The sequence below is a fragment of the Chenopodium album genome, chromosome 4 (genome assembly GCF_948465745.1).
Source record: "Chenopodium album chromosome 4, dcCheAlbu1.1, whole genome shotgun sequence".
Classification (NCBI taxonomy): domain Eukaryota; kingdom Viridiplantae; phylum Streptophyta; class Magnoliopsida; order Caryophyllales; family Amaranthaceae; genus Chenopodium; species Chenopodium album.
In genome coordinates this window covers 38,458,824-38,471,605 of record NC_137837.1, presented here as the reverse complement: position 1 = coordinate 38,471,605, position 12,782 = coordinate 38,458,824, and the positions used below count along the sequence as shown (strand labels likewise).

At 39.5% G+C, this 12,782-nt stretch overlaps 1 non-coding gene across 1 annotated transcript; it reads right to left on the bottom strand.

The window, feature by feature from the left end:
- Nucleotides 1–351: 351 nt before the first annotated feature.
- Nucleotides 352–457, bottom strand: LOC145629741 (small nucleolar RNA R71). Its single transcript, XR_014111890.1, has one exon. It is a non-coding gene; the product is annotated as a small nucleolar RNA R71 (small nucleolar RNA).
- Nucleotides 458–12,782: the final 12,325 nt, after the last annotated feature.

Here is a 12,782-nt window from a genome sequence, read left to right as displayed (position 1 = left end):
GGAGTTGGGCACTCTTGGTGCTTACAAGTATGAGAGTGGGATTGTTCCATTGTTGGTTCCGGATAACGATTTTGATCCAGCTATGATTACCTTGATCAAGAGGAAACCATTCAGTGGTACAGAAAATGAAAATCCTCTCAATCATCTCAAGGATTTTGAGAAGTATTGCAATACTATTGTGGTAGCCAGAGTTGCTCAAGAGTATATAAGGCTCAAGTTGTTTCCCTTCTCTCTCATTGGAAGACTCTTTAGAGTGGTTGTACAAGGAGGTCAAACCAAGGTCCCTAAGGACATGGGATGAAGTTACCAAGGCTTTCTTATCTCTCTTTTTCCCACAAAAGAAAACGGTGGAATCTAGGGCTTTGATCCAAAGTTTCAAGCAAGGGCCTAATGAGAGTCTCTATGAAGCATAGGAGAGGTATAAGGAGTATAAACGAGAGTGTCCGTATCATGGGATTCCTACCTACCAAATTATACAAATCTTCTATGGTGGGTTGAGTTCTCAAGGAAGAGCAAGCATAGATGCCGGAGCCGAAGGCCCGATAATGAACAAAGTGGAAGAAGAAGTGGTGGATGCAATAGATGAAGTGGTGAGACATTGTATGAATTGGCAAGAGGTGGAGAAAGAGCCAACTAACAAGGGGTGCTCGATCGAACAACTCAATGCCATCAACGATTTGACCACTCTAATTTCGGATTTAGGGAAAGAGGTTGAATCCCTCAAGGCCAAGCTTGAGAGTTCTCCTTCGCAAGCTCCGATTCTTCCCTCCCAAAATAAGGGGAGAGGTACACCTTCTTACCCTAACACTTTTCCTTCTTGTTGCATGATTAGAGAATGTTGGCCTTGTGATTTATGTGGAATGAATGATCATGATGCTTCTATGTGCCCCAATGTTCCTTGTGATGAATGTGATGGAATTGAAAATGAGAATGTGAATTATGTTGATAATCATAATTTTGAACCTAGATTTGAGAGTCAAAGAAATGTTGGAAATAGGAATTATCACAACCAAGCGAACTATGATAATTATAATCAAAGTGGTGGTTGTATATATCATGGAGTCCAAGAGATTCGTGGTTGCTATAACAATCATGGTTATAATGGTCAAAGTCATGGTAGAGGGCATGGGGATCATAACCAAGGTTATGGTAACCATAGTAAACATCATGGCCAAAATCAAGCTAGGGGTAATTGGAACTATCAAAGTAGGGGAAATTTTCAACCTAATGTTCAAAGAGGTACCCCACTTGGATCCATTCCAAATACTTAAGGCCCAAGTGATAATTTCTATGATCAACCATTTTCTTCTAGGAGTTTCTTGGAAGATGTTTTTTAGAAACAAGCCAATTTGCTAGAATCCTACATGGTCGTGAATGATGATAAGTTTAATGACATGTTGACTCAAAATAAGGAGTTAGGAAACCGACTTTCTTAATTGGCTAGTGATTTTAAGGAATTTAAGAATTCTTCTTCTTTGTTTACTTCATCGAGCTTAGATTCTAAGAACCCTATGGATGCAATTGTTACTAGGAGTGGTAGGGTTCTTGAGAGTGAAGTACCTAAGAAGAGTGATGCTAGAGAGAGTACTAGCAAGAGCCTGATTGAGATTGAGGGAGATGAGAGTCCCTTAATTGAGAAAATTGATGAGGAACAAGTAGAAAGAGTGAAAGAGAAAGAGAAAGGACTTTACATGCCCAAGCTCCCTTATTCCCAAAAGTATAATAGGAACAAAATGGATGATCAATTTGGGAAATTCATAGAGATGCTTAAGCAACTTCATCTTACTCTTCCTTACACTGATGTGGTAGAACAAATTCCAGACTATGCTAAGTTCCTTAAAGAAATTTTGAGTGGAAAGAGGACATGTGATATGGTGGAAACGGTTACCCTAACCGAGAATTATAGTGCGATAATAATGAATAAGATGCCACCTAAGTTGAAGGATCCCAGAAATTTCTCTGTCCCTTGTGCTATTAATAAGATTCAAATTGATAATGTCTTATGTGACTTAGGAGCTAGTGTTAGCCTTATGCCATATTTGTTCTATCAAAGACTAGAGCTAGGGGAACTTTTACCATCCAAGATTACATTGCAATTAGTCGTTAGGTCGATCAAGATCCCAAAGGGTAAGGTAGAAGATGTTCCCTCGAGGGTGGGGAAATTTGTCATTCCGGTAGATTTTGTAGTGTTGGATATGGATGAAGATGCTACTATCCCTATCATCTTAGGTAGACCATTCCTTGCTACATTGGGGGCTATGATTGACATCAAGAGTGGTAAGATATCTCTTAAGATAGGAGAGGAGGTAGTTGAGTTTGATTTGAATGAAGGTATGAAATATCCCTCTTCTTCTTTTGAAAATTCCATGAGAGTTGAAGTTCTTGATAATATTGTGCAATCCATGCATGAGCACTTGCTCACATCTAATGATCCTCTTTAGTGTGTTTTGTTGAACAAAGAAAAGATAGGTGCTCCTACCAAGGAAGTGAAACTGTATAAAGATTTGCTTGATGGAAGCATTGAAGGAAGTGATGAACAAATTTGCATGGGGATCTCAAGTCAAGATGCTTTGCAAGTGGCCTCGACCAAAGAAGGAAAAGGTGTGCCTATGGTAGAGCTCAAACCTCTACCATCACACCTTAGGTATGAATTCTTAGGCCCAAATTCTACTTATCCCGTAATTGTTAGTGCATCCTTGAGTAAGAGCCAAGCTAAAGCGCTATGTGATGTTTTGAGAAAGCACTAAGGTGCTTTGGGCTATACCATTGATGATCTCAAGGGTATAAGCCGCGCTTTGTGTACCCATCATATAACACTTGAGGAAGGCACCCTTCCCTCTATTGAACAACAACGTAAGCTACATCCCCAAATGGGGGAGGTAGTGAAGAAAGAGATCACCAAGCTTTTGGATGCGGGAATCATATTCCCCATCTCAAGCTCTAGGTGGGTCTCTCCCGTTCTTGTCGTTCCAAAGAAGGGGGGTGTGACCGTAGTCTCGAATGAGAAAGGTGCGCTCATTCCGACTAGGACGGTCACCGGTTGACATATGTGTATAGACTATAGACGTCTAAACACATCCACCAAGAAGGATCACTTTCCCTTTCCATTCATTGATCAAATTCTTGAGAGACTAACAAGGCACAAGTTTTATTGCTTCCTTAATGGTTACTCGGGATTTTTCCAAATCCTAATTCACCCCAACGATTAAGAGAAGAAAGCGTTCACATGCCCTTATGGGACCTTTGCCTATAGAAGAATGTCGTTTGGTCTTTGCAATGCTCCCGCAACTTTCCAAAGATGCATGATAAGCATTTTTTGAGATATGTTAGAGGAAGAAATGTAGGTTTTTATGGATGATTTTTCCATAGGAAGGGTTTCGTTTGAGGATTGCCTTGAGAATCTTGGAAATTCTTAGCCAGGTGTGAGAAAGTGAACTTAGTGTTGAATTGGGAAAAATTCGACTTCATGGTGGAGGAAGGAATAATGCTTGGACACAAAATCTCTCATAATGGAATAGAAGTGGATAAGGCCAAGATCGAGGTTATTAAGAAGCTTCCACCCCCGATGAATGTAAAGGAAGTGAGATCATTTTTGGGGCATGCGGGCTTCTATAGAAGATTCATCAAGGATTTCTCACTCACTGCCAAGCCCCTCAATGACCTTCTCCAAAAAGATTTTGGTTTTGTGTTTGATGACAATTGTTTGGAGGCATTCAACAAATTGAACAAAGCTTTTACTACCACTCCCATTGTCCAAGCCCCTAGGTGGGATTTTCCTTTCGAGCTTATGTGTGATGCTAGTGATACGGCTATTGGGGGTTTGTTGGGTCAAAGGGTTGATAAGAAGCTCCATGTCATCTATTACGTGTCGAAGACCCTCAATGGTGCTCAAAGGAATTACACAACAACGGAAAAGGAGTTCTTAGCAATTGTTCATTCCATTAAAAAGTTTCGTTGTTAATTGTTGGGGTCCAAGACTATTGTGTTCACCGATCCTGCGGCTTTGAAATACCTCTTTTGGAAAAAGGAATCTAAGCCAAGGTTAATTCGTTGGGTTCTTGAACTCCAATCTTTTGATCTTGAGATTCGAGACAAGAAAGGAGCGGAAAATGTGGTTGCGGACCATTTATCTAGACTTGAGGATTTTCAAGTCCAAGATGATGGGTCCCCTATTGAAGATAGAATTTTGGACGACTTCTTGTATTCTATAAATGTAAAGGAACTCCCATGGTTTGCGTATTTGGTTAATTACCTTGCTTGTGGGGAGTTTCCTCCTTCTTTTTCCAAGAATCGTAGAAAGAAGCTTAGGAGAGAAGTTAGGCACTATGTTTGGGATGAGCCGATTTTGTATAAGAGAGGTGTTGATGGTTTGTTATGTCGATGTGTGCCAAATGAGGAAAAACCAAATGTGTTTAAGATGTGACACTCGGATCCTAGTGGTGGACATATGGGTGTTTCTAGAACGGCCTCTAAGGTGCTTCAATGCGGATTATGGTGGCCAAACCTCTTTAAGAACACTTGGGAATTTGTCAAAAGTTTTGACCAATGCCAAAGGACCGGGAACATTTCAAGGAGAAATGAGATGCCCCAACAACCTATCCTTGAGTTGGAATTTTTCGATGTTTGGGGAATAGATTTCATGGGTCCTTTTCCTTCTTCATATGGGAATTAATACATTCTTGTTGCCGTTAATTATGTGTCAAAAAGGTTGAAGCCATTGCTTCTCCAACAAATGACCATAAGGTGGTAATGAAGTTGTTTAAAAAGATAATCTACCTAAGGTTTGACATTCCCAAGGCGTTTATAAGTGACAATGGGTCTCATTTTGTGCATAATGCTTTCCGGAAGATGTTTAAAAAACATGGGGTAAACCAACGTTTTGGGCTCCCTTACCATCCTCAAACTAATGGGCAAGTTGAGGTGTCCAATCGTCAAATCAATTTGATACTTGAGAAGACGGTTGCAAGAAATAGGAAGGATTGGTTATATAAGCTTGATGATGCCTTGTGGGCATATAGAATGGCCTTTAAAACTCCTATTGGTACCACTCCTTACCGCTTGGTTTATGGTAAATCTTGTCATCTCCTGGTTTAGCTTGAGCATCGTACTCATTGGGCTATAACGAAGATCAATTTTGATTTGGCAAGTGCGGGTGAGCAACGTTGGTTAGATTTCTATGAATTGGAAGAGCTTCGTTTGGATGCTTATTATTGTGCTAATTTGTATAAAGCTAGAGCCAAAGAGGTGCATGATAAGCTCATTGAGAAGAAGGAGTTCAATCCCGGAGATAAGGTACTCCTTTACAATTCAAGAATGAGACTTTTTCCCGGAAAGTTGATGTCCCGTTGGACCGATCCATTTGTTGTTCAAGAGGTCTCCCCGAATGGTGCTGTTGAAATTTCTCCTTTGGATCTCTCAAGGACTTTCAAGGTCAACAGTTATAGGCTTAAGCGTTACTATGATGGAGTTTTTATTGGGGTCATTCATGATATGACTCTCTATGATCCACCTTGATGGGTGGAGAACGTCAAGCTAATGGCGTTAAACAAGCGTTTACCGGGAGGCAACCAGAGTTTCTAATCCTTTTCTCATTTTTCTTTGATTTTTTTTTTTCCTTTGATGCCTTTATTCTCTTTTAATCTTATTTTCTTTTGTGTTGTAGGTGGTTTTGATTTTATATCCAACAATTTTGGTGCCAATTTTGAGGTAGAAATGTCCAAGTTCATGAGTTGAAAAATAGTGTAAGTATGGAGATTCGTGGGTTCTTATGGTGGGTCCATGAAATTCTAGTTTTGAACCTACTAAAATGGGGTTTTGTTACTCCCTATGTTGGTGTTTATCATCATCATAAATTGTGTGTCCACCGTTGTGCGCACTAAAAAATAGGAGAAGTTCATACCCAGGTAGGTGCGGCCGCGCATCCCCCAAGTGCGGGCGCGCCCCTGCTCGTCTGCCCTCTCTTAAACCCCACCGATTCTCAATCCTTATATCTCTCTTACCTTACTTTCTCACTCATGTTTCCTTTGATTTTGCTCAAGCATCATCTTCATCTCCATCATCATTTAGTCATTGAAATTTCATCGAAATTCATAATCATCTAGTTTATTATTGCTCTTAGTCTCAATTTTTGCACTTCCATGTGATTTTCTCTATCCTAAATTGAGATTTTTTTGTACTGTTTGATTAAAGTTTTGAGGTTTACAATTTGGGATTGTTAGTGTGTAATAGTGCTCCTTGTTCCATTTCTTTGTGATTTCTCATCAATTAAAGGTATGATTTCTTTATTCTTATGATAAATTTTCTACCTTTATTGTTCATGGAGATTTGATTTGGTTTGGTACTACCCTTATTAGCATACCCATGTTGCATACTACTTGCTTCATTTGATTGTGTTGATGATGAATTGTTGATAAATATATGACTTTGTGGTGTTGATTTTGTTTGAGTTTATTGAAAATTTTGGCACTACCATTGTCTTTGCTCGTCATTTTCCCTTGGTATTGAACCTTTATCTTGCTTGTGGTGTGTAGATGGCGCCCCTTCGTCGTGCAAAAAAGGCGAGATGCTCTAATCATAGGGAGGTGGTTTCTCCTCCATCCTACATCAAGGAGACATATGGCATCGAGTTCACCAAGCGAGAACATTGGGACAACTTCTACATCTTGTCACCTCGAAAGCTCTTTTCCACAAGATTCTATTATAGGGCGGCAACAACTTTGCTAGGAATTTATGAGGACGTTAAGATGTTGGCTCGAAACTTAGGTCTTGAGGCTTTCATTGATCTTAATGCACCAACATTTGCCCGCATTACATTCGAGTTCCTCGCTTCTCTTAAGGTTTACGAGAATGAGCATGGTGATTCGCCTCCAACTCCAACCTTCCAAGTCTTTAACAATGATAACTCAATTCCAGTTTCGTATCTTAATGAGGCATTTCAATTCCTGAAGCCATTTGATGGGACACCGTATATCAATCCGGCTGTCGAAACTTTGCAAAAGGATCATAGGTATTGTGAGGATAAATGGTGGAGTCACATAGCTGATGAAGAGGCCTATCGGCCGCAATACTCCAAGTCGTCCTCGATTACTCACGCGGCTATGAGGTATTTTAGCCGTAACCTCACCTATGCTTTCTTCTCTAAGAAATCCCTCGTTGCCATATCCCGAGAAGAGTTAATTTGGCTTTGGCTAGCAGATAAGCCATGGGAAGAAGAATGGGAAGTCATAGATTTTGCCTCTCATTTACTTGATCGGTTTACCGATATTCGTGATGGGATTTTCCTCTCAGGTAGCATTCAAATAGGCGGCATGATCACCATCTTAGTGCTTTCACTTGACAAAAATATGGGCCTATGCTTAGGTCCCTTGAGCCTATACATGATAAGAGGGAGAATACCCCTTTCCCATCTTCTAAGCATCTATGCTTTGATCAATCAAAGTTTTTTGGAGAGCACTACCAAGAAGGATTTGTTTGTTTGGAAAGTTTTTCAGACTACGGATTGGTATCTCATTCCTTACCCCGAAGCTATGGTCCGTGATTTGGATTCGAATTTGCCATGGCGGCCAAGTAAGATGGCTATTGATCGTTCTATTTGTAGGGTTCCTTTGCTTACCCCTCGTCCCAAGCGTCATGTTCCCCCGAGTTCTCGGGGAGGTACTTCTAACTATGCTTCTTCTTCTTATTCTCCTTCTATTTATTTGTCTAGCTTACATGATAAGATTGATGTTATTTCCCTTGCCTTACCTTCCCCTTCTTTGGGTAATGATTTTGTCGAGGGTTATGACTACCATGCTAGAAGAATCTATGATTTGCATGTTTCTAGAGGAGAGATGGAACCATATTTGAACTACCCCTACCTACCGGTCCAAGAGGGACCAATTCCTCAATGGGAACCTTATGATAAGACCGTACGACCCCGCCTTTGTTACCCCTATTGGGAGGGGCCCCATGTGGCAACTAGTGCTATCCGGGGGACTACCCAAGGGTACTATGATTATAAGAGGCCGGGGGGTGTGATTTTGCTTACGATCTGGGTAACCCTAACCCTTTTCCCTTGCTTGAGACCGATGGGAGGTGGGGACTCTCGGGTCCACCTGTTTTGGATGATTGGTCGCATTTCTATGCTTTAGATTTGCTTAGGAAGAAGTATAGGACCAAAGGAAAAAGTGCTTTAGTTGAGGATGATGTGGTTCGCTGTGTTGTTTCTGATAATGATGAGGGGAGCTCTCAGTCTACCGCTTACCATAGTGCCGAGTGAGACCGACTCGGCTACCCACCCTTCTTGCTTGATTTTCTCCAGTCTTGGTTTTTCATGCCTTATTGTTAGGTTTAGCTTGGGGGGGGGGTAGCTCATGGTAAGCTTGGGGGTGCTTTATTATATTTGTTTGTGCTTTACATGATTCCCCCTTGCTTTGATGGTTCTCTATGGCTTTGTGTTAAGATTTCCTTTCTGTGCTATCTGTTGATGATGATGTTTTTCTTCTAATGATTTTCTGATGATTTCTTCTGTCATTCTGCCGATAATGTGTGATATCTGTCTATCTTATTGATGATTGTTTCTGATGATGATTTCTCTATCTCTGTTCTTCGCCTTTATTTTCTATAATTTCTTTTCTTTTCTTAACTTTTGGTTTTGTTTGGAAGTTACTAACAATTTTCTTTGTATATAGTTTTATTTATTTCTTTTGCTCTCTTCCGGCTAGGATTGTCCTGCTTCCATTTTGGAGTTTTATTCGGTGACTCTTATATTCACTCTTTATTCTTGACTAAGCATGGATTATCCGGTGAGACCTTTCCTTTTTATTTCTTTTATTTTCTTGATTTCTTAGATTAGGATTAGTATAGGGGAGATGAATGGTTCGAGGATGTATGTGTTTAACACCTTGGTGTTTGGGATCTTTTGATGTTGTTGCCATTAGATCACTTGTATTAAGATTGGGATTTATGTGTTACATGTGCATTCTTATTCTTTTCTTCATTTCTCGCTTCTCCTATTTCTTTGTTCTTCCCTTTTACTTTATTTTTCTTTTATTTCTCTTCTTCTTGCTTTGTTATAGTTTTGAGGCTTTTTCTTTTATTCTCTTTTATGATTTGGACTCCATATCACTTGACTTTTGCCTTTGAATGATTAACTTCCTAAATAATAGAGGTTTGCACATTTTGAAATTATGTTCGGTTGATTTAAGAAATAATTTATGCTAAGGTAGTTGGTTAGAACTAAGAGGATCATGAAGCCGGATTCTACTTGATTGTGGCATGTTGGTAGATGCTCCTTATGGTTGATTTGATGATAATAGTTAGTTTTTGCTACATTCGTGTTAGGTTCATTGTTTTTCAAGCCTTCTACATATATTTGCATGAGCGGCATGGATCCTTGACTTTTGCAAACCTAATCTTGAAACTTGACTCATAGTTCTTTAATCCGAGACCAAACCATTTAGGGAGGACAAAGGCATATTTTCGGGGTGGTAAATTTTGTTTTTCTAGGATAGTTCTTTTCAATTTTTTTCCTTTTGGGTTTATATTTGCCTTCTTTCTAACCATTTGAGCCTTTTTCCTTCTTTTCAAGCCACATATTTAGCTTCTTGAGCCTTTTGTTTCTTTTTGTTCCATATTCGGTTTTTGTGAAGCAAATGGTCTTATTTTTGAGATTGTGGTGTATAAGTTTGGTTATTTGTTCAAAATGAAAGCGAGTTCGTGTTTTGTGTATATTTTGTGAATAATGGCAAGTGAATAAATAAAAGAGTCGTCCAATATAAAAAGGCAAGGACAAAGGAAGTGCAAAGTTCAAAAGCCGTCCAAAGTTAAAAGAGGCGAGGAAAATGCATTACAAAAAGAAAAAAAAAGTGAAAAATGAAAATCCAAAAATATTTTGATGTATTCTTTTCTCCTTCTAAGCATTAAGGACAATGCTTCATTTTAGCTTGGGGGAGGAGCCTTTACGCCTTTTGTGTATATGTTTGTGAATGTAGTTTTCAATAAGCTTGGGGTTTAAGGTGTACGTATTTTTGTTTGGTTTGGTGACTACTTGATTGTTATCCAAAGAATTGGCCATTCTTTTGCTTCATTGATTAGGAAAACCACCAATTTCAAATTTTTAGCCTACCTACACCCTTTCTCGCCCTTGCATTACAACCTTTGGGAAAGCCCTTTTGACCTAAGCGGTTGAGTCATTCATCGGAGGAGTGGAATGTGAGTTTTAGCCTAAGGAGAGGGGATGCAAAGTAAAGATGTCGAGTAGCCTAAATTTTTCTTTTTTCGGTTCCTTCGAGGAATCATTGGGATGCTCACTAGAGGTTGATTTGAAGCTAGTAGGGAGAACGCGGTAAGAATGAACGGGATGAAAGTGGAGTGTGATACTTAGTACTCTATGCTTAGCATGTTTTATTCTTTTATCAACCTTGGATATCTTAAAATGTGCACACCTCTATTTATCTGAGAAAGTTCTTCATTCATTTGAATTGTAGTCATGATAAAAAAAGTCCAACTCGTAGAGTTTTCTATCTTTCTCTTTTCTTTTGTTTTGATTTTGCCTTTTTGTTTTGCCTCGTGTTCTCATTACGAGAGTTATAGGTCAAGCTCTTAGGAAACCTTTACGAGACCTCATTCGTCCTCATAGGCGACTTTGGGGTTTAAAGGGCTTGTTGTAGCTAAAAACAACAATGATTCCTACGACAGTGAGTCTTAGTGTATATTCTAATCTTGAGTCTTTCGTTTTCTTTTTGAATAAGTCTTTCATCCTTATTCGTTCTTGCTTTATTTTGCTCGAGGACGAGCAAAAGTTTATCTTGGGGGAATTTGATGAGTGTCATTTATGGCACTCATTTAGCTTCTTTTAGGATGATTTTCATGCTCTTTTATAGCTCTTTTCTTTAGTTTTCCTTAGTTTTGTTCTTTATTTCTTTAGTTTGTGCTTTCCTTAGTTATTTTTCTTTCTTTGTGCATTTCTTTGTTTATTTTTGTCTTTTTCCCTTTTATTTGCTTGTTTTCATGTATTTTTAGGTTATGATCGTGTTCCAAGGATTCCCGAGCCTTTCTCTCACATTTCTCATCAGTTGGATGCCTCTTGCTTGTCATTTGGAGCTCAATTTTGAAGGAATGAAAGGAGCAAGTTCATGAGATCGGTGCATGCATGTGGTGGGGGCATCATCTTTGGCATGAACCCACCAAAAGAGCCATTTCAAGACTTCCCACCTTAGTGTTCAGCATCATCACCAAAACGAGCGCACGAGGATGAGCTAGGACGAAGAAGAGGGTGCTCTCCTGCTGCCAAGTGCGGGCACGCACAAGGGTAGTGTGGCCGCGCACCTGGGTGGAGCGGGCAGGCCTGATGCAGGTGCGGGCGCGCCTGCCAGGGCCCCTATTCTGTACCCCTTTTCTCGCGGCCGCGCCTCTTCCTTGTTGCGATCGCACATTCCGGGGTTTCTTTTGGACTATCTAACTAACTTTTCTCTTGTTAGTTTTACTATATATAGTTTTTCCTTCTATTTTTAGAGAGAGAATGATTAGAATAGAATTAGAATTAGTTTTAGATCAAATTAGAGAGATTTTTAGAGAGAGAAACTCTAGGTTTTAGTGAGAGAATTTCATGGTGGATTGTTGATGATTGAAGATTTCTCCATTTCCTTTGATTTTTGATCAAGTTTGTAAGGATTCCTTTTCTTTAATTCAATCTTTAGTTTGATCTTTAGTTTGATTTCAATTGTTTTGTTGAATGTTCAAGTTTGATTGAAGTTTGATTAATTTGTTATTTGATTTTAGTGTGTTTAATTTGATCATGATGAATTTGTTGTTTAGTTTAGTTTTGATCTTGATTTCTATAGATTGTGAGTAGTTTGATTGCTAGGGTAATGGTGAAGCATATATGAGTAATGGATTGATGTTAATTTGGGGAAATTGATGGAGTTGGTGATGTGATTAAATTGGTTAATTAATTATGTGAATGTGTGTGTTTGATTTAGGCTTGATCACCCTAGTTATTCACACTAGATTGCATTGTAGGTTCACATTGATACGGACCATTGATTTGTGGCTTGCACTTACGATTGAGGTGTCTTGTGACGTTCCGAGCTAGAGTTTATCGTAGTTGACGCTAGTTAGACCTCTAGGAAAATAGCTTGATATGCTCTTTTGGTTGCATGATTGGTTTTCCTTCGCATCACTCGACTTAGTCAATTCTTTCCTAATTAGCGGAATCCGTTACAAGTATATGTGGATCCTGATCCCTAGTGTTTATTACTTTTGTCCCAACCTAGCTTGTTTAGTTGTTTAGCATTCACACCCTTACCTCACCTTTCCGGAATAGCTTGACTTGACAATATAAGATCGCCCTCCGTTCCTTAGTGGTTCGACCCTCGACTTACCATTATACTTGTATAAGGGTGTGTTGAGTGATTACAAATTTTGTTTGGCTTAGGGTAGGGTTAGTTTCAACGACCTAGTCCGACCCATGTTAGTCCAAACCCCGTTGAAGGCTGAAGCAGTCGTTGGTGTCATGGCCAACTTCCTCATGGTATTGGCAGAATTTATTTTTGTTCCTTGACTGAATGGAACTTTTCATTGGATTTGGCATCTCTAGAGACAACCGGTCCTTGATCTCCATGAAGATGGAGTTGCAGTCCTTGTTAAACTTGTACCTAGGCACGTACGGTTTAAATTCTTTCTTTTTCTTCTAGGACGGCCGGTCAGAATCACTAACTGCCAATACTTCTTTTCTCTTTTTTCTCTCTTCTTTTTTCTTGGCCGGCGGTCTTTCTGCCTGTCAGACTTCTTGGAGTCCGACT